At 35.0% G+C, this 26,325-nt stretch overlaps 1 protein-coding gene and 1 long non-coding RNA gene across 4 annotated transcripts in view; one reads left to right on the top strand and one right to left on the bottom strand.

The window, feature by feature from the left end:
- Positions 1-26,325, top strand: part of LOC134218433 (uncharacterized) — a 914,466-nt gene that overhangs the window by 237,815 nt on the left and 650,326 nt on the right. The gene's annotated exons all lie outside the window — the stretch shown is intronic.
- LOC134218431 (uncharacterized) lies at positions 17,036-17,701 on the bottom strand. Its single transcript, XR_009981349.1, has 2 exons — positions 17,375-17,701; positions 17,036-17,243 (listed from the first exon to the last, which is right to left on the bottom strand). It is a non-coding gene; the product is annotated as an uncharacterized LOC134218431 (long non-coding RNA).

Here is a 26,325-nt window from a genome sequence, read left to right as displayed (position 1 = left end):
GCCAAATTGTATATTGCATCACCGGACATCACGAAGATAATTTCGTGATTCCGAAAATTACTCTCGCGCTCTAAATAATCATATTCGCGCATGTTTGCGTCTCTTTCCACGAACAGCTTCAATCATCCATCTCGCTGTTCGGCCCCAAAATCTTAAGTGGAAAGAAAACGCCAAAGGTCAACGCATCCTGAAAGGATTCCCAACGGGTCGATGCACGCGGGCGATAGCATGTGCTACAAGCCACCCGGCAGATTTGATCCATTTTTATGGGCAATTAATTCCCTCGGCCGCTCACAACGTCAGTAGGAACTCACATAATCAATTTTGTTTTGCGCTTCTTGCGAGTGTCGCTCATGAACGAAAATGAACGCTAATGCAGTGAATTTGTATTTTGGGCTCTAGACTGGTTCAACTTTTTTTTGGCAAATTACTAAATTAATTTAAATAAATAACGGATATTACGAGTAACATATATTGAACAATAAAACATGAAACGACATGCTCGTTACAAGGGTAGAGCGGTCCCAGCATCAGCATAGGTGCGCTTCATTTGGTCGAAATTTCGTGAGAAGCGGCCCAGCGGTTATCTATCAGCATCGGTGGTGGTCGTCGGCGTTCTTGCTGCAGAAAATTCGTTACCATCGATGGCGTGGGTAGCGCTTCCAACGGAAAGGTTACGGCTGAAAATTCAACATGATGGAAATCATTTTGGGTCATCGTAAAAATTGCATCTCAAGAGCACAAAATATAATTGCATGGCGATGGCAGAAGTTTGATGTCGGAAGTGGAATCACAAGCGTGCGTCGGAGGGAGTAGCTGGAGTTAATATATTCATATGAATAGTAAATTGGTAATATGACCACATTTTGACGTGAACTACGTCTAAGGGGAAGGTGAGACGAAAAAAAATTGTTTTTTCACTTTACAACATGGAAGGTACATACATATATGCCATCGTGATACTTGTAGCAAAAGTTCTCCTGAAAAACTTTGTCGAAGACACCAAGTTCGCAATTTCATTACTTATGAAGATTTATTATGCCAACAAGTTTGGGGACTTTCACAAATCACCTAATGCTGTAGGGGGAGGGAGGGGGTCTGACCAACTGTTACAAAACAAATAAACCTTCCATACAAAAAGTATTACGTGGGGGAGGGAGGGGTCCAAAATCATCAATTTTTGCGTTACGTCATTTGTGAAAGAACCATTTTAAACATGTTTGAGGTATAAGCATACAAGCATATGGAGACGCATGGTGTACGGTTCGTCAACTCCTTGTGATGGGTGATTGATTTCTTCCTGGCAAGCAAATTAGGAAATGGTTTTTTGATAAAACATTCCTTACATTCGCTTACAACTCTACAGTTCAAATATTAGCTTGAAGTTCATTACTAGTACCTACCTTGTTATGCGTATAATAGTACGTTCAGATTATGAGCTATATCTATATATATAAAACTCAATGTTTGTATGTTTGTATGTATGTTTGTATGTATGTTCCAGCATAACTTCTGAACCCATTTACCGATTTTAACCAAATTTGGAACACACATTCTTTATCTTGAGGAGACGACGATAGGGGGGGTTAGGCATGCTCTTTGGAAAAGGGGGAGGGTGTGGGGAGAGTGGTATTGCTTAGTTATCGGTCAACTCAGTGTAAATTCTGAATCCCTTGGCCGATTTCAACCAAATTTAGAACACAAATTCTTTATCTTAAGGAGGGGACGGGTCGAGCATGCATTTTGGAAAAGGGGGAGGGTATGGGGGGAGGGGTATTGCTTAATTATCGATCTACGCAGTTTAAATTCTGAACCCCTTGGCCGAATTCGACCAAATTTAGAACACAAATTCCTTATCTTAAAAATGGTACGATAGGGGGTTAAGCATGCTCTTTGGAAAAGGGGAAGGGTGTGGGGGGAGGGGTATTGCTTAGTTATCGATCAACTCAGTGTAAATTCTGAACCCCTTGGCCGATTTCAACCAAATTTTGAACACAAATTCTTTATCTTAAGGATGGGACGATAGGGGGGTTGAGCATGCTCTTTGGAAAAGGGGGAGGGTATGGGGGGAGGAGTATTGCTTAGTTATCGATCAACGCAGTTTAAATTCTGAACCCCTTGGCCGATTTCGACCAAATTCGGAACACAATTACCTTATCTTAAGAAGGAGACGATAGGGGGCTAAGCATACTCTTTGGAAAAGTAGGAGGGTGTGGGGGAGGGGTATTGCTTAGTTATCGATCAACTCAGTGTAAATTCTGAACCCCTTGGCCGATTTCAACCAAATTTTGAACACAAATTCTTTATCTTAAGGATGGGACGATAGGGGGGTTGAGCATGCTCTTTGGAAAAGGGGGAGGGTATGGGGGAGGGGTATTGCTAAGTTATCGATCAACGCAGTTTGAATTCTGAACCCCTTGGCCGATTTCGACCAAATTCGGAACACAATTACCTTATCTTAAGAAGGAGACGATAGGGGGCTAAGCATACTCTTTGGAAAAGGAGGAGGGTGTGGGGGAGGGGTATTGCTTAGTTATCGATCAACTCAGTGTAAATTCTGAACCCCTTGGCCGATTTCAACCGAATTTGAAACACAAATTCTTTGTCTTACAGAGGGAACGATAGGGTGGTTAATTGTGCTCTTTGGAAAAGGAGGAGGGTATGGGGGACGGGTATTGCTTAACTATTGATCAACGCAGTTTAAATTTTGAACCCTTGGCCGATTTCGACCAAATTTGGAACACAAATTCTTTATCTTAAGAAGGGACGATAGGGGTTAGGCATGCTCTTTGGAAAAGAGGGAGGGTGTGGGAGGAGGTGTTCTTTACAAAGAGGGAGGGTATGGGGGAGGGTATTGTTTAGCAATCGATCAACTCAATGTAAATCCTGAGCCTCATGACCGATTTGAACCAAATTTGTATCAAATATTGTCTGTCCTAAGGACGCGATTTTAGCGGATGTGGTTAAGTAATTTAAAAAAACGGGGAGGGTGTGGGAGAGGGGGTGTTGTTTAGTTATCGATCAACTCAGCATGACTTCTGAACCCATTTATCGATGTCCACCAAATTTGGAACCCATATTATCTGTCTAAGGAAGACTATATCAGACTGGGTATGAGTGCCATACCTAAATGAGAGAGAGGGTATATTCATTAAACGAACAGTTTAGTATACCTTTTTATCGCATAGGTCAATTCAAACCAAACACGTAAGCACGTAATCCCTACCCAAAGGAAACTATTATAGAGAGGCTGGACTTTTGGAATGGGAAGGGGGGGGGGGGGTATTGGGATTGGGTATTGTTGTTCATCGGAATAATTGTATGCCCAGTGAAAAGCAATGATTAATGTGTTTCCTTCTGAATGGTGGATGTGATTGCTTCTTCAAAAGTAGGCATTTGCCCGGAATAAGGCAATGGTGGGTGTGATCCCTTCTTTAAAAATATGCGTTGCCCGAATATGGCATCGATGAATGTTTTTCCTTCTTTAGAAATAGACGTTTTCCCGGAATAAGACCTTTCAAACCCACGATCCCTTCTTTAAAATCAGTCAATGTTTCCAAAAGCCTTCTTTTAATCAAATGATAAAGTATTGATAAGTAAACACAGCTACCCTGTAGATCAATTGGTTTTATCATTTTCCGATTGTAAAAGAAAACTGCAAACCAAACTGGCAATTCCGAGCAAGGCCGGGTACATAAAGCTAGTCACTTGATAATATCAAGTGATATAGCTCATAATCTGAACGTACTATTATACGCATAACAAGGTAGGTACTAGTAATGAACTTCAAGCTAATATTTGAACTGTCGCTATATTATAGCGAATCTTGACATGAGATGCCATATGCATTATTTCCAGTGAAAACTAGATGTACAAACACTGATGTCAAGATGCTCTATATCAAGTGATATAGCTTATAATCTGAACGTAGTCTAAGATTGACTGCCACAAGTTGCTCGTTGTCATGTAGCAATTGAATCAAATATGACTAAAAAATCCAATAAAACTGTTATAACTTTTTTATTTTATAAGTTTTTAAGTCACAATAGCCACCAAACGTCGTATTTTATTATTATCTAAAACCTTCTAGAACATGTAAAAAATGCAGAAATGAAAATGATATCTTTTTGAAAAAATCAGAAGGGTTATGTACAAGACACAACCGCCCAACGTAAACTACGTAAGACAGTTTGTTCATTGAGGATTGTAGTGCCATCATACATGAATATTTTTAGAAAATTCATTTGATTACTTATGTCACTGGTTTCGAACAAAACTAGCGTATCTTAAGATATGAAAATTGTTGGATACGACAATTGTTTAAAAAAAATTACTGTGAAAACCCAAATTTATTCCTCAGTGGTAATGATGCCTTTCTTGGATCCGAATTGCCTACATTTGGGGTTTGAAGCATTTGATGAAACATTTCAATAGAAATATTTTCCGTTTGCAACTTTTATTATTCAGAAACATTCCAATCATAGGCATATCTTGTTTTTCGTGCATCACTAGAAATCATAAAATGTCAATCATGTACCAAAACCCAATTAATTTGGTGGTGATGCGCGCGAGTAGTACACGTTGCGGACGGGAAAAGAGGGTGTGTGTTATTACAATCTAACTCCCACTGTCTGGCAGTGTCACAAGTGTTGGTAAAATCTCAAAATCTCTAATCTAATCGACGATTCAAACCATGCGTGAGTCAAATCCCATCAGAATCATGGCCCAGAGATTTGCTCATGATTCGAATCACAATTTGCATCATTGCATGATATTTACGTTCTTCATTGTTGAATGCATTGAATTAACTGTTTTTCTTCTAAAACAATGGCTAACATACGCCTCGATTGCGTTTTGACGCTTTTTAGAACGAAATCATTTTTCGGTGAGTGAGCGAAGCGATGCGATTCTGGCCGAGAAACTCAAGCGCGATGCTCCCCCTGCAGAATCGCAGGTGAGTTAGCTCGTGCATGAAATTTATTGAAATTGATTTATTCTCTGATTAGTTCTCGAGTTATGCAGAAATTTTTGGTTCATTTGTATGGGAGCCCCTCTTTCCTCCACACGCCAGATTTGGTTCCATTTGCTTGATCTCGAGTTATGATGAAATTGGTGTTTCATTTGTATAGGAGCCAGGTTTCAAAGAGGAGAGGGGTCTCGAACCATCTTAAGAACCTTCCTCGGCCCCAAAGACCTCTGCAGGCATGGGAAAAATCAAATTTTCAAATAATCGAGGATGAGCAACACTCTCATGCGATAACAAATCCAAATTATCAATTGATAAAAACTCGCTAGCGAGTGAGAATCGTTCAACAATTGTATCTTGATTTTAGCACTTACCATTACTTTTTGAACTTATTTCTCTACATAACAATAAAACACAATGCCAAGCATCAGAATGACCTTCATTGTTGACATTAAATTTGTATTGGAAAGGTTTAAATTTAATTGATAATTTTGTGTTTATTATCAATTGATTCCAAAATTTGAAAAGTTATCGCCAAGGAAAACTCGCCTACTTTTCACACCTGAGATGTTATCAAATGATAACTCCAATCATTATCGTGTGAGAATGATTCAACACAACCCTGGACCTCTGCATTCAAATTTTTACGCCGCTCGATTCAGTAGAAGAAGAAGAAGATTACCCGCTCCCACTTGACTTTGCAGAGAGTCGGAGGCCAGTAGACCTTGACCTTGCGTAGACCATAATCTTCTATATAATAAAAATGAGTTGAGATTTCCTTCCTGACGATTTAACTCGCGAACGGCTTGATCGATTTGCAAGATTTTTTCCCTAATCGATTCGTTTTGGGATCCACAAGGTTTGTATATACAAAAAGTTGGTGAATTTAACGGGGAAATGTAAAAAATCATTAGAATACTATTTTGGATCAGCTGTTGAGGAAAACAAAACAAACGGACGAAAAATGATCAAGAGTGTGGTGCTGCAAATAGTTCATTGTGACATTTCAACATCCGGACAAAGCTGGATTTGTTTCGCTAGTTTTTAATAAATATGTGTAACGGCCTTATTAGTTTTCAGTTTGCAAAAAAATGCTCAACATTTTTCCAAAGTCGTTTTTAAATATAAACATGTTTATGCAATTAAATTGCGATGATTGCATTACTAGCAAGGGCATTGGCATTGATAACAATTGAACGTCTCATGCCTGCACAAACATGCCCCTATCTGCATCACTTTTTATACACCATGCACTACATTACGCATTTTCGTTACATTTGTTTCGACCGCGGTCACTGGTCCGGCTCCTTTGTTCTACCTTTTATGCGAAACACCGCACAAAAAGCAAAGTCCAAAAGCCAACCGCACTAAACGGCGACGACCGAAACGTGACTCTTGCGGGCAAGAAAAGAGGGTGCTTCCAAAATGATCCGATACCCTATTTTAACGGCCTAACTGAAAGTTTCAGTGGATTTTACAAATTGGGAGAGAATTGGCGCGTAGAGTGGTATGTTAATCTCAAAAGTCCATCGGAAGATATAGACGCGATTAGAGTTCAAAATCTTACATGATTTCGTGACGGTCTCGAATTTGGAAATTTTCATTTGTCCCCCTGTATCCGAGTCTTCCCCTTAGACGTAGTTTACGTCGAAAAAACATTTTAAGGGGTTACCAGCATAAAACGTAAAAAATCTCTATAAGTTACGGAATTACGAACTTGGTGCACAGAAAAAAATAATGAAAACTAATCAGCGCGTAAGAAATACAGACGCGCAAAATTACACTATTCTGAGCATACATGAATCTTTTCCATCAATTTCACCCTAAACGTATGCAATTTGTATAGCATTATACCACTTGATCGAATAAATAGTGGCATAATGCTATACAAATTGCATACATCCAAGCGAAAATATCGTTTAAAATTACGCTCTTTTTGGCATTTCCTTTATGTGCATTACTTTCGTGTAAATTTCAACAACTTTTTCTATCTGTGTGTGTCGACAAAGATTTTCAGGAGAACTTTTGCTACAACTTTCATGAAGAATTAAGGTGAAGGTGGGTTGAGTACCAAAACAAAGCTTTGAAAGTATTGGTACAATAAAAACTGTCATATACTGTAGTAGTATTGGTGTCGTATTTATAAAATAACAAATAATATTAGTAGGGTGGGTCAAAAAACGACCCAGCTCCACCACGCTCACTCGATTCCGTCCTAGAAACTCCGAGTGTCCTCAAAAAACCGATTTGAACAAAAACTGGTTCAGCGCAAGCCGGTTTTTATGAAAACTAGTATGGGAAACTAAACCTTTTATTACACTGGCTACGGCGCCTCCCCTCCAAACGCTGGCGAAAAGAGATCCCACATAGCTGAAAGCAACATTCCAGAGACTTCACTGAACGAAAATCGCACCGCAGGAAAGATCCATTGATTACGTAACGCAAATATAGCATTTTATACCCCACTCACCCTTATGTCATACTTTTTGTATGAAGCATCTGCGATAGTGTAGACTAGACTAGACTAGAAGTATCTGCCCCTGGTGCGATAGATATTACAGACAAATTTTGGGTTTTTTGTTGAATTGCACGTTTCACTGATGCCTTCTGAGAAGGCTAATTATCATGCGATAGATTCGCTACCTCGATTAAAATCGACTCCCAACTATTGGAACGACCATTTAATATGGATTGTCTATGGAGTTGAAGCTCTTGAATATTTCATCCAGTCATATGGTCTCCCCCCTCGCTAGCGCCCAATGACGGAGTGCCAGAATCAGAATAATGTTAAATTCAACCTCGGCATATCAACTTTCATACAAACCTGAAACGACTTGTGCACGGTAAGCCTCTATTCAAACCAGCCCAAACCATTGGATGACACCCAATTTATAAATCATAATCGACTGAGCGTGGCAGAGCAACATTATTTTTTGAACCACCCTACTTTTTTTTTTTTTTTTTTTTTTTTTAACTAATTTTATTTGCTAATTTTCTAATACATGCATTCATCTCTTAGACTATTCGCTTATTTGCTATGTTACGCTTTTAGTTATTATTAATACATTTCAATTGCCTCTGGCAGTTAGAATTTTTTCCTCTGGTTGAATTGAACCATGTAGGAATTACAATGTTTTCAACTTAAACTAAACTTAACCTATTTTATACTAAGGGTACAAGGAGTTAATCGTTGCAATAGAAGATTGCAACGATTTTGTCTAAAATTGGAAATTATTTTGTTGGACATTTGTTGCAATGTCTCAATATTAGAAATTCTATGAAGTTCATTGGTACTATACCACGGAGGCAACTTCAGAATCATTTTCAAAATTTTATTTTGAATCCTCTTGAGTGCCTTCTTTCTGGTATTGCAGCAACTAGCCCATATTGGCACAGCATACAACATGGCAGGTCTAAAAATTTGTTTGTAAATCAAAAGTTTGTTCTTAAGACAAAGTTTTGATTTTCTGTTTATAAGTGGATATAGGCACTTAACATATTTGTTACATTTGGCTTGAAGGCCTTCAATGTGATTTTTAAAAGTTAATTTTTGAGCTAGCAGAAGTCCTAAATATTTAGCTTCGCTAGACCAATTAATTGGAACCCCATTCATAGTGACAATATGTCTGCTAGAAGGTTTCAAATAAGAAGCTCTCGGCTTATGTGGGAAAATTATAAGCTGAGTTTTGGAAGCATTCGGGGAAATTTTCCATTTTGCAAGTAAGTGGAGAAAATATCCAAACTTTTCTGCAATCTACTACAAATGACACGAAGGCTTCGCCCTTTGGCTGAAAGGCCCGTGTCATCTGCAAACAAAGATTTTTGACACCCTGGTGGTAAATCAGGTAAGTCAGAAGTAAAAATGTTATACAATATGGGCCCCAGTATGCTGCCTTGGGGAACACCAGCCCTTACAGGTAATCTATCAGATTTAGTATTCTGATAGTTTACCTGCAGCGAGCGATCTGATAAATAATTTTGGATCAGTTTAATGATGTACAGAGGAAAATTAAAATTCATCAATTTTACAATCAAACCTTCATGCCACACACTGTCAAATGCTTTCTCTATATCAAGAAGAGCAACTCCAGTCGAATATCCTTCAGATTTGTTGAGCCGAATTAAGTTCGTAACTCTTAAAGACTGATGAGTGGTTGAATGCCCATGGCGAAAACCAAATTGCTCATCAGCAAAAATAGAACTGTCATTTATATGAACCATCATTCTATTTAAAATAATCTTTTCAAACAGTTTGCTTATTGAAGAAAGCAAACTGATTGGGCGATAACTAGAAGCCTCAGCTGGATTTTTGTCCGGAACAACTTTGGCGTTTTTCCATTTATCTGGGAAGTATGCCAATTGAAAACATTTGTTAAATAAATTAACCAAAAAGGATAAAGAGCTCTCAGGAAGTTTTTTGATAAGTATGTAGAAAATACCATCATCACCCGGGGCTTTCATATTTTTAAATTTTCTAGTAATAAATCTCACTTCATCCAAATTAGTTTCCAACGAAGGGTCAAAAACATTCTCTTGGTTGAGAATGTCTTCGATGCTTCGTGTAACCTGATCTCAATTGGACTAGTGAGACCTAGACTAAAATTATGGGCACTCTCGAACTGCTGAGCAAGTTTTTGAGCCTTTTCGCCATTTGTTAATAAAATTTTATTTTCCTCTTAAAGCGCTGGAATTGGCTTTTGAGGTTTTTTAAGAATTTTCGTTAATTTCCAAAAGGGTATCGAACTGGGATCCAACTTCGAGACATTATTCTCAAAGTTGGTATTTCTCAGAATAGCGAAACGTTTTTTAATTTCATTTTGCAAATCTCGCCAAATAACTTTCAACGCGGGATCGCGAGTTCTTTGGTATTGCCTTCGCCTCACATTTTTAAGACGGATCAGTAGCTGAAGATCGTCGTCAATAATAATGGAGTTGAATTTAATTTCACATTTAGGAATTGCAATGCCTCTGGCTTCGACAATTAAATTTGTCAAAGATACGAGAGCATTATCAATATCACTCTTGGTATCGAGAGGAATATAAACATCAAAATTCCTATCGATATACGTTTTATATAAATCCCAATCAGCCCTATGATAATTGAAAGTAGAGCTGATTGGATTATAAATGGCTTCTTGTGAGATTTCAAATGTCACAGGAAGGTGATCAGAGTCAAAGTCAGCATGAGTTTCCAATTGGCCACACAGCTGACTTGAATCCGTTAAAACTAAATCAATTGTAGAAGGATTTCGACTGGAAGAAAAACAAGTTGGTTCATTGGGATATTGAATAGTATAATATCCCGCAGAACAATCTTCAAATAAAATTTTACCATTGGAATTGCTTTGAGCATTATTCCATGAACGGTGTTTGGCATTGAAGTCACCAATTACGAAGAATTTTGATTTGTTGCGAGTCAGAATTTGAAGATCAGCTTTCAACAAATTCTTTTGCTGCCCATTGCATTGAAAAGGCAAAGTAGGCTGCAATGAAGGAAAATTGTCCAAAATTTGTTTCAACAGAAACTCCCAAGGTTTCAAAAACTTTGGTTTCAAAAGAAGAAAATAATGTATGTTTGATACGTCTATTAATGACAATGGCGACCCCACCACAGGCGCTGTCAAGACGATCATTTCCCGGAGGCGAGCCAGCCTGGGGCTGCAAGTCTCCTTAATAAAGCTAATAAAAAAAAAAAAAAAACGATCATTTCTGTAGATAAAATAGTTTGGATCTCTTTTAATGGAGAGTCCTGGTTTTAAATACGTTTCAGTTATAATGGCAATATGCACATTATGAACTGAAAGGAAGTTGAATAATTCATCTTCCTTACCCTTTAGAGAGCGGGCATTCCAATTTAGAACTTTCACACAATTATTTAGATCCATTAAAACGGAGTCCGATAACAATTTTTTGTGTGTACTTTATACCAACCTGAACAGCTTCTGGTATGGTATTTGCTTTGAACATTGCATCAATCATGTGATGCAATTGTTCAGTTAAAAATCAAAATCGGAAGCAGTCATGCTACCTGAATCGGCAACATGACCGTTATTTTCCGTTGGGACATGGGTATAAACCTCATTTAGAGAAGAGAAATTTGGTCTACCAGCAGCGATGTTTGCATACGTAGAAAAATTGGAATTTACTGAAGTGCTTGCTACCCGTTGACGAGCGGCAAAATTTGTTTGTGAATTGTGGTGGGTATGAATTGCTCGACCGGTAACCGGTTTCGAAATTTGAGCGTTTGAAAAATTTCTACCCATCGAATCTGGGATCCGATTGGAATTTCCCGTCATCAATTTTGCACGGGAATTCAAAACTTTTTTGCGTGAAGGGCATTCCCAGAAATTGGATTTATGATTACCCCCACAGTTTGCGCACTTAAATTTTTTGGAATCTTCTCTCACAGGACATGCGTCCTTGGCGTGAGAGGTTCCACCACAAATCATGCATTTAGCATCCATGTGACAATGTTTGGTTCCATGACCTCACTTTTGGCACTTACGGCACTGGGTAGGGTTTTGGAAGTTTCCCCCAGGCCTGCGGAAATGTTCCCATGTAACACGGACATGAGACATAATACAGGCCTTTTCCAAACTTTTCATATTATTTAGTTCACTTTTGTTAAAATGAACTAAATAAAATTCTTGAGAAATGCCCCTCTGGGAAGTACCAGAGTGGGATTTCTTTTTCATCTTAATTACTTGGACTGGTGAAAATCCAAGTAATTGAAATTTCAATTTTAATCTCATCCAGTGATTTGTCATCACTGGGAGACCTTTCAAGACGACTTTGAACAATCGCTCAGTTTTGTCGTCGTATGTGAAGAATTTATGGCGCTTCTCAGTTAAATAGTGAAGAAGACGTTTGCGATCGTCAAAGGATCCCGGCAAAACGCGGCAGTCACCTTCCTAGCAATCTGAAATGAAACCTTGATCCCCTGAAGGTTACTCAAAATCTCATTCCGGAAGCCAGAAAACTCGGCAACAGATACCACAATTGGCGGAATCCTTTGCTTTTTCGCATGAATCGAATCACCTGGGCTAGAGGTAGATTCGATTTGCTCAATTCATCATTAATCAAATCGAACTGATTGCTCAGTTCGATTGGAGAAGAATTATTTCCGATATTAGAGTTAGAAGGAATATCTGAATTCTCCAGCTTCCTTCTATTTTTTCCGCGCTTGGGCAGGACGGTCTTGAAACCTTGTTTCTTTGAAGGAAGTGGAGAATTCAGAGACTCCTTCCTCTTGTTTTTGTTAATACTCATTGCTGAGCGTGGAGACGTGACCTTCTAAGAGGTTTTTCCCAGAACGGTGTCCCTGCAGGATTACCACCGCTTGTCGGAATTTTACTTCCGCAAACGGGTCCAACGTAAAACGAAGGCACGGGTCCTTGCAAAGATCGTATCGGGATCAGTGGGTACAAATAGCGCTAAGAAGCACCGTTGAAATTAAAATAGCTTCGGGTAGTATTAAAAACTTCCTTCCGCAAAGAGAGAAAGAACCGCACAGCACGAAAGCACGATGCGGTCTGAACCACCCTACTTATTAGTTTGCTGCTGCCGGTGCCGGTTCACCGCGGTGTTTACATTCGCTCCGCGATCAGTTTTTAATCGTTTTTTCGGGCAAAAATAGCAGTTTATATTAAGTTTTCGGTGTAAACAAGTGACTGATTTCGAAAAGTGATGTTTAATTTGCATTCCATCAACTTTTCGGGCAGCTCATGTGCAGAGAAGTGAGTAAAAATTTGATTTTTTGCGTGCCCTTTGAGAAGAAGTGAAGTGCAGTGATAAACCCACCAAATCGCGAACCGCTTTTAAATCGGCACGAAACTGCTGATTTAGGATAATATTCAAGCCGAAATACAAAGGACTCTTTGGATAAACATGTCCATTATCATAGGAAGTGAATAAATATGCTGTGAACAGGTTAGTAATTTCAATATTAGACTTTTATTCGATGCTGTTCGATGCATCCGAATGTTGGTGGGAGAGGAGTGCGGGAGGTGTGGGGTTGACCCGTGGAAGGTCCGGTGCCATATTGACTGCCATCGTGGTACTCTTCCAACTATGTCCTTAAACCTTATATGTTACAAAGTGGAAAAAAATAGTTTTTCATCTCAGTTTTAGGAGGTAATACCTCCAAAAAAGCACATAGCTTACTGATTAAATGTCTCGAACGCTAAATTGCATAATAAAGGAACTAAGGTACACCGGGGCAAGTTGAAACGGTTTTTTCAAAATTGAAATTCGAAGTGCTGTAAAAAAATCACCCTTTGATATATTTTGAATCCATTTGCAGTGTTTGCTAGTTTGGGCCAAAGATTATACATAAAAAATAAGCTACCTTAACAAACTATTTTATAAATATTTTGTATATTTAAATTATTTTTTTATATGCATCGTTTCAACTTGCCCCGCGTATCGGGGCAAGTTGAAACACTGCGTTATATTCAGACATAAGCTAATTAAGCCGTTAGCCATAAGCCGTTATAATAACAAAATGTATGTACTCAGTGAGACTCAAGAAGCACGAGGTTGTAAAGGTGACTATAATACTGCCTGGATTCGCATAAGAGTCCCATGTAAGTTTTTGACGCTTTTGATTTTCTTTCAGAAATTAGCTTAAAATTGTCTCCTGTTTAAGAAAAACTAATAAAATAGTAGGCTTTGTTCTAGAAATTTGAAAATAAATCCCACTTTAGTTGTCTCATCTTGATATTTACTCGCATAAAAATCACATTGAAAGGTACTCTTTAACACAAAAAATAAACTTAAGTATGGTCCATTTAATTGTCCCACAGCAATAAATACAGGTAAAGAATATTAAGTAAAATTTTTGTAAATATATCAATTTTTTTCAATTTATTAGATTCTTTTTGTGTTTCTCCATGTAAAACAAGTTTGATAAATTCAACGGCAAATTCCTCAAGTCGAAGAAAATGGGCAGTGTACAACAAAGTCACAAGTGTATTTTCAGAGACCAAATTCTGGAGAACGCACTGAGCTGAAAATTTATCAAATCGATTCGCTCCTATTTGGTGACCACTCGGATTACTATTCAGGATGGTCCATTATTTGGTTCACTTGTATGTATTTATATTGTGCACTTGATTAATTCAATTGTGGCTTCTTCATAAATGCACATTAACCAGCCATCATATCTCTCATAAACTCTTCGATTGGAGAAATAGGCAGCTGGGGAAGTGAAAGGTGAAGTTAACGAAATGTTACATACTCTATGTTTTATTTTTCTGAGAGTCAGTGCTCACTCTGCTCAGTAGATTAAGAATCTCAAAACTGCAGTTTGATCATGACCCCTTTTAATTCTTTTCATTCATTGTAGGAGAGACGCATTCATGACGGAATGGCCGGAAATTTCTTAAATTTATTTTCAGAAGTTTACGTGTTTTTATAAATTTGTGTTTTTCGAATGTATGTATTTACGGACCATGTTGAATTCTGGAAAAAAAATTACTTTTGATTGCGAGGGTGACGTTTTGAATCTTTGTTTCAACTTGCCCCGCACCACGCATTTCTATTTGCCCCGAAGAGTTGAACATGCGGAGCAATATCAAACAACCAAAATACAAAAATTAAAACGAGTCTTTCATCGATTTTTCATAATCATTATGCTTATTCATCACCTACCGTGAAAATTTGATGAAAAATCTCTTCCAAACATTTCAAACATTTCAAATAGTTGGTTTGGATTTTGCAAAAGGCGAAAAATAAACAATGGCAGGGATTATTTTTGAAAGCTGCAATCTTTCGGGAATGGCAGTCAGAAGGTGCGTTTAGGGGAGTAGTTTGTTGAAAAAAATAATCAGAGAATTCGGTCATTTCCTATCTAAAATACAGCTTCTGTTTCAACTTACCCCACATTTCAACTTGCCCCGGTGTACCTTATTAAATAAACGCGCTAAAGCTATGTCCGTTTAGAATCCGGAATAATAAAATCATCTCTATCTCGGTAACGGATTGACGTACAAATAAGGTTTATACTTCAAAAACCCCAGATTAATCCACCTAGCGGTGATGGTGCCTTTCTCGACAATTCTTGCAGCGGTCACTTTCCGTGCCGCTGCAATACAATAAATGATTCCGGATTCTAAATGGACCTAGGTTCAGAAACTCGATTTTTGCCACTGCACAGTTTTTTGTTGTTTCCGTAAAAGCGCATACTATGATGTAAAATAAAGCGTCGCTTTGGGTGTTTTCGTGTTGGGATTTCCGCGCATCAAATAGGTACTAAAGTGGTTGACTGCTAGCGCCTCTGCAGGAAAAACGATTGCATTTAATAGAGTAAGATCAGCAGAATAAAAATAAAAGGGATCGCTTCGCAAGATCCGTATTGAACTATTTACGGTGGCTGCCTGGTTAGTCGGTCTGTTTTAAAATAAATATTTAGTTAAAAAAACAGCTGTACAGATTATGATCCTATTATAATTAGAAATCCTTCCACGTTCATCATTTTATCATATTTTTCGTTGCTTTCAGTGCAATACAGTCCCGAGCGTCTAGCCATATCAAAATTTCAACTCATTTATATCAAAGGTTGTTATTTAAAACAACGTGTGTTATAATTAGATAATTCGATGAAAATGTATCTTCGACCAGTTTAATGCTATATCATTATTCGTAATTGATTTTTTTTTGAAACAAATTTTACGACCGTGATTGTAATGAATGATCGCGTGACCTCTCTCAATAAAAATGAAAATCTTAGTACTGGTCAGTTCTACTCAAAGTATGAGGGAGTAGATAATCGAAAGATAATTGAAAACCAACAGATGGTAAGCCGTTCACTAGGGAGCGATGGCAATAGCAATAGAGTGTGAAAGAAAGGTATGAAGACCATCTATTGAACAGCACACAATCGAAGCGGGAATATTCTTGCCTAAAGCCTGTCTTGGCACGGTGGTTTCCATACCACTAACCAAGCCGTCCACAACCAGGACGTTGTTATTATCTTGGTGACTCGCACATAACAAAATATTGCAAGATTGAGTTTTGCTCTGGTAAGGTACTCTAGCCGTTCTACCTACGAACAAATTGTGACAACCATTTGCCCTTAGAGCGTGAGTGTTTTACTGTTTTTCTTTTTTCGCATGGCTACACATAGGGGCTGTCAACTTACGTATTTACGATTCATCTGCCTAAATTGAGAAAACGAGAAGGTTGTATCAAAGATACGACCGTAAATTGAACAGTGCGTGCGTTTGACAGTTTTCCCATGTGAAAACTACACTGACAAAAATCCAATCATATCCATTATGTGTGGCACACATAAATTTTGAGTATAGCATTTCCCACATAACGGCTATGTGAATTCGTATATCATATATGTGGAAACACACATAACCCTTATTAACTAATAACCTTTATGTGGATTCTCCTATAGCGGGTGGTTATTAACGCACACATAAAAATTATTTGTAAATTTCTTTAGATTTTTGCCAATTGAAATGTTTGGATTTTTATTCGTGTACTAGGGTAAAGTGTCCAATAGTGGACCCCCAACCAATAGTGGACCCTTCAGCTATTTTTGCATTATTACAGCATTATATATCGTACAGATCGCGATCTGTACAGTTTAGGATAAACTGCGAATCGGATCATACTTTTTCGCTTTCCATTCCATTTTAGATTTGTTGCAGCGTTCAGTTATCAAAACAGTAAACTAACTACTTTTACACAGAGCAAAGTTTTATTTGCACTTCTCGTTAGTTTACCGTCCCTTCTTCCCTATCCATCCACCACCATCCGTCCAGTCCCTTGTTGAATCCCTTCAATGACCTATTTGGCCTGTGTTGCTGATACTACAGTAAGGACGTCGATGACAGAAAATACATTAAAATCGTTTATGATTGTTAAATAAGCCTTGCGATCCTTCGGGAAGCAAAAACAGAAATTGTAAAGCAAGTTATGTCAGAAGTAATTCTGGCACAAGTCAAGCTAGATAGCGTTTTGACGGGCCTAGAATTTATATCCAAAATTACCCAACCATTTCTTTGCTCAATAATACCAAACGCTACAGTTTTCGAATAAACACAAAACGCGATGGGGAACATTTTCCTGCATAAAATTTTATTCATTACATTCAGAATTACATTTGCACTGCTTATTTTTTACCTTGACCTTTGTTCTCTTCATTGGATTGTTTTATTGCTTCTTTTATAATTTCCGCCCTCTCATCACCCTTGGCATTTGGATTGGAATTGATAGCTTGGCGAATTGCAGCGCCGTGTTCGTCGTTTTTGTTCGGCATTTTTACCTAAAAATGAAAGTAATTAGCGTGAATATTACTCGCGAATGATTGTTTATCGTGGTAGTTTTTATGTATGTCCGAAATTTTACCGATACTGATTCTAATTTTGAAACTGTCAAACTGTCAAAATTACTCACAATTTCCTGGATTCTATTGGGGTTACTATTCTCTTCCAGAACTCAGATATGAATGATGTATTTTTCAGCTTCATTCATGCCTTATATAGGAACCGAATCGATAATAATATACACACTCAGTTCAGCTCGGCTTTTTTTCATTCTTTTGCCGAGATCCGCACAGCCGAGCGCTCGGTTTGAGAATTTCTGCTGATGTATCAGCTGAAAAAGTAATTTGTTTACTGCGGCACTCAAGGGAGCTGCCGTAATCATACATCTATTTAGCCGATATTTCAGCAAACGAACTTAAACCGAGATTTGCACAGCCGAGATCGGTGAAAAAATTTAAGTGTGTATACCTATATATAAAGAACATAAGGAAAGAAGTATTGACAACACCGACGCACTGGCTGCAGTTTTGGTTTGACTGAGCTAGCAAAAACGTCGCATTGCAACAAAGTAGTATCATGCTGAAGGCGAACGGCTGTTGCATCTGTATTTTTAATCGCGGGGGTTCCCGCGTGTAATTCAAACTGGTAGCAAAGGATTGAGTAACTTTCATAATCAAGCTGGTCTTCCAAATGCATTAGAAAATCCTACAGGCAATCTATTATCATTGAATGACCACAGATTCAAACTTTTTTTTAACCGGAATCTCAGCAATATGTTCAACTTTTACCGAGATTCGCACAGCCGAGATATCAAACATGCTGAGAATCAGCGAATAATGTGCTGAAACCCAGCTAACAAGCCTCATTTCTGACGGAGTTTTTACTTCAAATTCGAAAAGAATTTTTTTCGAAATTCAAAAAGAGAATTTCGAATTCGGAGAATTTTTTTTTCGAAATTCGGAGAATTTTTTTTTCGAAATTCGGAGAATTTCTTTCGAAATTCGGAGAATTTCTTTCGAAATTCGGAGAATTTCTTTCGAAGTTCGGAGAATTTCTTTCGAAGTTCGGAGAATTTCTTTCGAAATTCGGAGAATTTCTTTCGAAATTCGGAGAATTTCTTTCGAAATTCGGAGAATTTCTTTCGGAATTCGGAGAATTTCTTTCGAAATTCAGAGAATTTCTTTCGAAATTCGGAGAATTTCTTTCGAAATTCGGAGAATTTCTTTCGAAATTCGGAGAATTTCTTTCGAAATTCGGAGAATTTCTTTCGAAATTCGGAGAATTTCTTTCGAAATTCGGAGAAATTTCTTTCGAAATTCGGAGAATTTCTTTCGAAATTCGGAGAATTTCTTTCGAAATTCGGAGAATTTCTTTCGAAATTCGGAGAATTTCTTTCGAAATTCGAAGAATTTCTTCCAATATTTGGAGAATTTCTTTCGAAATCCTGAGAATTTCTTTCGAAATTCGGAGAATTTCTTTCGAAATTCGGAGAATTTCTTTCGAAATTCGAGAATTTCTTTCGAAATCGGAGAATTTCTTTCGAAATTCGGAGAATTTCTTTCGAAATTCGGAGAATTTCTTTCGAAATTCGGAGAATTTCTTTCGAAATTCGGAGAATTTCTTTCGAAATTCGGAGAATTTCTTTCGAAATTCGGAGAATTTCTTTCGAAATTCGGAGAATTTCTTTCGAAATTCGGAGAATTTCTTTCGAAATTCGGAGAATTTCTTTCGAAATTCGGAGAATTTCTTTCGAAATTCGGAGAATTTCTTTAGAAATTCGGAGAATTTTTTTCGAAAATTTCTTTCGAAATTCGAAGAGAATTTCTTCCGAAATTCGAAGAGAATTTCTTTCGAAATTCGAAAAGAATTTCTTTCGAAATTCGTAGAGTTTCTTTCGAAATTCGAAGAAAATTCGAAGAGAATTTCTTTCGAAATTCGAAGAGAATTTCTTTCGAAATTCGAAGAGAATTTCTTTCGAAATTCGAAGAGAAAATCTTTTGAAATTCGAAAAGAAAATCTTTTGAAATTCGAAAAGAATTTCTATCGAAATTCGAAGAAATTTTTTTTTCAAAATTTTGAGAAAATTTCTTTCGAAATTCGAAGAGAATTTCTTTCCAAATTCTAAGAGAATTTCTTTCGAAATTCGGAGAGAATTTCTTTTAAAATTAGAAGAGAATTTCTTTTGAAATTCGAAGATAATTTCTTTCGAAATTCGAAGAGAATTTCTTTCGAAATTCGAAAAGAATTTCTTTCTACATTCGAAGAGAATTTCTTTCTAAATTCGAAAAGAATTTCTTTCTAAATTCAAAGTGAATTTCCTTCGAAATTCGAAGAGCATATCTTTCGAAATTCGATGAGAATTTTTTTCTAAATTCGAAGAGAATTTCTTTCGAAATTCGAAGAGAATTTCTTTCGAAATTCGAAGAGAAGTTCTTTCGAATTTCGAAGAGAATTTCTTTCGAAATTCGAAGAGAATTTCTTTCGAAATTCGAAGAGAATTTCTTTCGAAATTCGAAGAGAATTTCTTTCGAAATTCGAAGAGAATTTCTTTCGAAATTCGAAGAGAATTTCTTTCGAAATTCGAAGAGAATTTCTTTCGAAATTCGAAGAGAATTTCTTTCGAAATTCGAAGAGGAAATCTTTTGAAATTCGAAAAGAATTTCTATCGAAATTCAAAGAAATTTTTTTTCAAAATTTTGAGAGAATTTCTTTCGAAATTCGAAGAGAATTTCTTTCCAAATTCTAAGAGAATTTCTTTCGAAATTCGGAGAGAATTTCTTTTGAAATTCGAAGAGAATTTCTTTTGAAATTCGGAGATAATTTCTTTCGAATTTCGAAGAGAATTTCTTTCGAAATTCGAAGAGAATTTCTTTCGAAATTCGAAGAGAAAATCTTTTGAAATTGGAAAAGAATTTCTATCGAAATTCAAAGATTTTTTTTTTCAAAATTTTGAGAGAATTTCTTTCGAAATTCGAAGAGAATTTCTTTCCAAATTCTGAGAGAATTTCTTTCGAAATTCGGAGAGAATTTCTTTTGAAATTCGAAGAGAATTTCTTTTGAAATTCGAAGAGAATTTCTTTCGAATTTCGAAGAGAATTTCTTTCGAAATTCGAAGAGAATTTCTTTCGAAATTCGAAGAGAAGTTCTTTCGAAATTCGAAGAGAATTTCTGTCGAAATTCGAAGAAATTTCTTTCGAAATTCGAAAAGAATTTTTTTCAAAATTTTGAGAGAATTTCTTTCGAAATTCGAAGAGAATTTCTTCCGAAATTCAGAGAGAATTTCTTCCGAAATTCAGAAAGAATTTCTTTTGAAATTCGAAGAGAATTTCTTTCGAAATTCGAAGATAATTTCTTTCGAAATTCGAAGAGAATTTCTTTCGATATTCGAAGAGAATTTCTTTCGAAATTCGAAGAGAATTTGAAATTTGAAGAAAAGTTCCTTCGAAATTCGAAGAGAATTTCTTTCGAAATTCGAAGATAATTTCTTTCGAAATTCGAAGAGAATTTCTTTCGAAATTCGAAGAGAATTTCTTTCTAAATTCGAAGAGAATTTCTTTCGAAATTCGAAGATAATTTCTTTCGAAATTCGAAGAGAATTTCTTTCGAAATTCGAAAAGAATTTCTTTCTACATTTGAAGAGTATTTCTTTCGAAATGCAAAGAGAATTTCTTTCGAAACTCGAAGAGAATTTCTTTCAAAATTCGAACTGAATTTCTTTTGAAATTCGAAGAGAATTTCTCTCGAAATTCGAAGAGAATTTCTTTCGAAATTCGAAAAAAATTTCTTTCGAAATTCGAAGAGAATTTCTTTCGAAATTTGAAAAGAATTTCTTTTTAAATTCGAAAAGAATTTCTTTTTAAATTCGAAGTGAATTTCTTTTGTAATTCGAAAAGAATTTCTTTCGAAATTCGAAAAGCATTTATTTCAAAATTCGAAAAAAAATTCTTTTGAAATTTGGCGATATTTTTTTCGAAATTCAAAATCATTTATTTCAAAATTCTAAAAAAATTTCGAAGTTCGAAGAATTTCTTTCGAAATTCGAAGAATTTCTTTCGAAATTCGAAGAATTTCTTTCGAAATTCGAAGAATTTCTTTCGAAATTCGAAGAATTTCTTTCGAAATTCGAAGAATTTCTTTCGAAATTCGAAGAATTTCTTTCGAAATTCGAAGAATTTCTTTCGAAATTCGAAGAATTTCTTTCGAAATTCGAAGAATTTCTTTCGAAATTCGAAGAATTTCTTTCGAAATTCGAAGAATTTCTTTCGAAATTCGAAGAATTTCTTTCGAAATTCGAAGAATTTCTTTCGAAATTCGAAGAATTTCTTTCGAAATTCGAAGAATTTCTTTCGAAATTCGAAGAATTTCTTTCGAAATTCCAAGAATTTCTTTCGAAATTCCAAGAATTTCTTTCGAAATTCCAAGAATTTCTTTCGAAATTCCAAGAATTTCTTTCGAAATTCAAAGAATTTCTTTCGAAATTCGAAGAATTTCTTTCGAAATTCGAAGAATTTCTTTCGAAATTCGAAGAATTTCTTTCGAAATTCGAAGAATTTCTTTCGAAATTCATAGAAATTTCTTTCGAAATTCGAAGAATTTCTTTCGAAATTCGAAGAATTTCTTTCGAAATTCGAAGAATTTCTTTGGAAATTCGAAGAATTTCTTTCGAAATTCGAAGAGAATTTCTTTCGAAATTCGGAGAGAATTTCTTTCGAAATTCAAAGAAAATTTCTTTCGAAATTCGAAGAAAGTTTGTTTTGAAATTCGGAGAGAATTTCTTTCGAAATTCGAAGAGAATTTCTTTCGAAATTCGAAGAGATTTTTTTTCAAAATTTAGAGAGAATTTCTTTCGAAATTAGAAGAGAATTTCTTTCGAAATTTGAAGAGAATTTCTTTCTAAATTCGAAGAGAATTTGTTTCGAAATTCGAAGATATTTTCTTTTGAAATTCGAAGAGAATTTCTTTCGAAATTCGGAGAGAATTTCTTTCGAAATTCGAAAAGAATTTCTTTCTACATTCGAAGAGAATTTCTTTCTAAATTCGAAAAGAATTTCTTTCTAAATTCGAAATGAATTTCTTTCGAATTTCGAAGAGAATATCTTTCGAAATTCGAAGAGAATTTCTCTCGAAATTCGAAGAGAATTTCTTTCGAAATTCGAGGAGAATTTTTTTTCAAAATTTGGAGAGAACTTCTTTCGAAATTCGAAGAAAATTTCTTTCGAAATCCAAAGAGAATTTCTTTCGAAATTCGAAGAGAATTTTTTTCGAAATCAAAGAGAATTTCTTTCGAAATTCGAAAAGAATTTCTTCTGAAATTCGAAGTGAATTTCTTTCGATATTCGAAGAGAATTTCTTTCGAAATTCGAAAAGAATTTCTTTCTACATTCGAAGAGAATTTTTTCTAAATTCGAAAAGAATTTCTTTCTAAATTCGAAATGAATTTCTTCCGAAATTAGAAGAGAATTTCTTTCGAAATTTTAAGAGAATTTCTTTCCAAATTCGAAGAGAATTTGTTTCGAAATTCGAAGATATTTTCTCTTGAAATTCGAAGAGAATTTCTTTCGAAATTCGGAGAGAATTTCTTTCGAATTTCTTTCTAAATTCGAAATGAATTTCTTTCGAAATTCGAAGAGAATATCTTTCGAAATTCGAAGAGAATATCTTTCGAAATTCGAAGAGAATTTTTTTCGAAATTCGAAGAGATTTTTTTTCAAAATTTAGAGAGAATTTCTTTCGAAATTAGAAGAGAATTTCTTTCGAAATTTGAAGAGAATTTCTTTCCAAATTCGAAGAGAATTTGTTTCGAAATTTAAAGATATTTTCTTTTGAAATTCGAAGAGAATTTCTTTCGAAATTCGGAGAGAATTTCTTTCGAAATTCGAAAAGAATTTCTTTCGAAATTCGAAAAGAATTTCTTTCGAAATTCGGAGAGAATTTCATTCGAAATTCGAAAAGAATTTCTTTCTACATTCGAAGAGAATTTCTTTCTAAATTCGAAAAGAATTTCTTTCTAAATTCGAAAAGAATTTCTTTCTAAATTTGAAGTGAATTTCTTTCGAAATTCGAAGAAAAGTTCTTTCGAAATTCGATGAGTATTTCTTTCGAAATTCGAAGAGAATTTATTTCGAAATTCGAAGAGAATTTTTTTCGAAATCAAAGAGAATTTCTTTCGAAATTCGAAAAGAATTTCTTCTGAAATTCGAAGTGAATTTCTTTCGATATTCGAAGACAATTTCTTACGAAATTCGAAGAAAATTTCTTTTGAAATTCGAAGAGAATTTCTTTTGAAATTGGAAGATAATTTCTTTCGAATTTCGAAGAGAATTTCTTTCGAAATTCGAAGAGAATTTCTTTCGAAATTCGAAGAGAAAATCTTTTGAAATTCGAAAAGAATTTCTATCGAAATTCAAAGAAATTTTTTTTCAAAATTTTGAGAGAATTTCTTTCGAAATTCGAAGAGAATTTCTTTCCAAATTCTGAGAGAATTTCTTTCGAAATTCGGAGAGAATTTCTTTCTACATTTGAAGAGTATTTCTTTAGAAATGCAAAGAGAATTTCTTTCGAAACTCGAAGAGAATTTCTTTCAAAATTCGAACTGAATTTCTTTTGAAATTCGAAGAGAATTTCTCTCGAAATTCGAAGAGAATTTCTTTCGAAATTCGAAAAAAATTTCTTTCGAAATTCGAAGAGAATTTCTTTCGAAATTTGAAAAGAATTTCTTTTTAAATTCGAAAAGAATTTCTTTTTAAATTCGAAGTGAATTTCTTTTGAAATTCGAAAAGAATTTCTTTCGAAATTCGAAAAGCATTTATTTCAAAATTCGAAAAAAAATTCTTTTGAAATTTGGCGATATTTTTTTCGAAATTCAAAATCATTAATTTCAAAATTCTAAAAAAATTTCGAAGTTCGAAGAATTTCTTTCGAAATTCGAAGAATTTCTTTCGAAATTCGAAGAATTTCTTTCGAAATTCGGAGAATTTCTTTCGAAATTCGAAGAATTTCTTTCGAAATTCGAAGAATTTCTTTCGAAATTCGAAGAATTTCTTTCGAAATTCAAAGAATTTCTTTCGAAATTCGAAGAATTTCTTTCGAAATTCGAAGAATTTCTTTCAAAATTCGAAGAATTTCTTTCGAAATTCGAAGAATTTCTTTCGAAATTCGAAGAATTTCTTTCGAAATTCGAAGAATTTCTTTCGAAATTCGAAGAATTTCTTTCGAAATTCGAAGAATTTCTTTCGAAATTCGAAGAATTTCTTTCGAAATTCGAAGAATTTCTTTCGAAATTCGAAGAATTTCTTTCGAAATTCGAAGAATTTCTTTGGAAATTCGAAGAATTTCTTTCGAAATTCGAAGAGAATTTCTTTCGAAATTCGGAGAGAATTTCTTTCGAAATTCAAAGAGAATTTCTTTCGAAATTCGAAGAAAGTTTTTTTTTAAATTCGAAGAGAATTTCTTTCGAAATACGAAGAGAATTTCTTTCGAAATTCGAAGAGATTTTTTTTCAAAATTTAGAGAGAATTTCTTTCGAAATTAGAACAGAATTTCTTTCGAAATTTGAAGAGAATTTGTTTCTAAATTCGAAGAGAATTTGTTTCGAAATTCGAAGATATTTTCTTTTGAAATTCGAAGAGAATTTCTTTCGAAATTCGGAGAGAATTTCTTTCGAAATTCGAAAAGAATTTCTTTCTACATTCGAAGAGAATTTCTTTCTAAATTCGAAAAGAATTTCTTTCTAAATTCGAAATGAATTTCTTTCGAAATTCGAAGAGAATATCTTTCGAAATTCGAAGAGAATTTCTCTCGAAATTCGAAGAGAATTTCTTTCGAAATTCGAGGAGAAATTTTTTTCAAAATTTGGAGAGAACTTCTTTCGAAATTCGAAGAAAATTTCTTTCGAAATCTAAAGAGAATTTCTTTCGAAATTCGAAGAGAATTTTTTTCGAAATCAAAGAGAATTTCTTTCGAAATTCGAAAAGAATTTCTTCTGAAATTCGAAGTGAATTTCTTTCGATATTCGAAGAGAATTTCTTTCGAAATTCGAAAAGAATTTCTTTCTACATTCGAAGAGAATTTTTTTCTAAATTCGAAAAGAATTTCTTTCTAAATTCGAAATGAATTTCTTCCGAAATTAGAAGAGAATTTCTTTCGAAATTTTAAGAGAATTTCTTTCCAAATTCGAAGAGAATTTGTTTCGAAATTCGAAGATATTTTCTTTTGAAATTCGAAGAGAATTTCTTTCGAAATTCGGAGAGAATTTCTTTCGAATTTCTTTCTAAATTCGAAATGAATTTCTTTCGAAATTCGAAGAGAATATCTTTCGAAATTCGAAGAGAATATCTTTCGAAATTCGAAGAGAATTTCTTTCGAAATTCGAAGAGATTTTTTTTCAAAATTTAGAGAGAATTTCTTTCGAAATTAGAAGAGAATTTCTTTCGAAATTTGAAGAGAATTTCTTTCCAAATTCGAAGAGAATTTGTTTCGAAATTCAAAGATATTTTCTTTTGAAATTCGAAGAGAATTTCTTTCGAAATTCGGAGAGAATTTCTTTCGAAATTCGAAAAGAATTTCTTTCGAAATTCGAAAAGAATTTCTTTCGAAATTCGGAGAGAATTTCTTTCGAAATTCGAAAAGAATTTCTTTCTACATTCGAAGAGAATTTCTTTCTAAATTCGAAAAGAATTTCTTTCTAAATTCGAAAAGAATTTCTTTCTAAATTTGAAGTGAATTTCTTTCGAAATTCGAAGAAAAGTTCTTTCGAAATTCGATGAGTATTTCTTTCGAAATTCGAAGAGAATTTCTTTCGAAATTCGAAGAGAATTTTTTTCGAAATCAAAGAGAATTTCTTTCGAAATTCGAAAAGAATTTCTTCTGAAATTCGAAGTGAATTTCTTTCGATATTCGAAGACAATTTCTTACGAAATTCGAAGAAAATTTCTTTCGAAATTCGAAGAGAGTTTCTTTAGAAATTCGAAGAGAGTTTCTTTCGAAATTCGAAGAAAATTTCTTTCGAAGTTCGAAGAGAATTTATTTCGGAATTCGAAGAGAATTTGTATTGAAATTCGAAGAGAATTTGTTTCGAAATTT

The sequence above is a fragment of the Armigeres subalbatus genome, chromosome 2 (genome assembly GCF_024139115.2).
Source record: "Armigeres subalbatus isolate Guangzhou_Male chromosome 2, GZ_Asu_2, whole genome shotgun sequence".
NCBI lineage: Eukaryota > Metazoa > Arthropoda > Insecta > Diptera > Culicidae > Armigeres > Armigeres subalbatus.
This window is presented reverse-complemented; position numbering and strand designations above follow the sequence as displayed.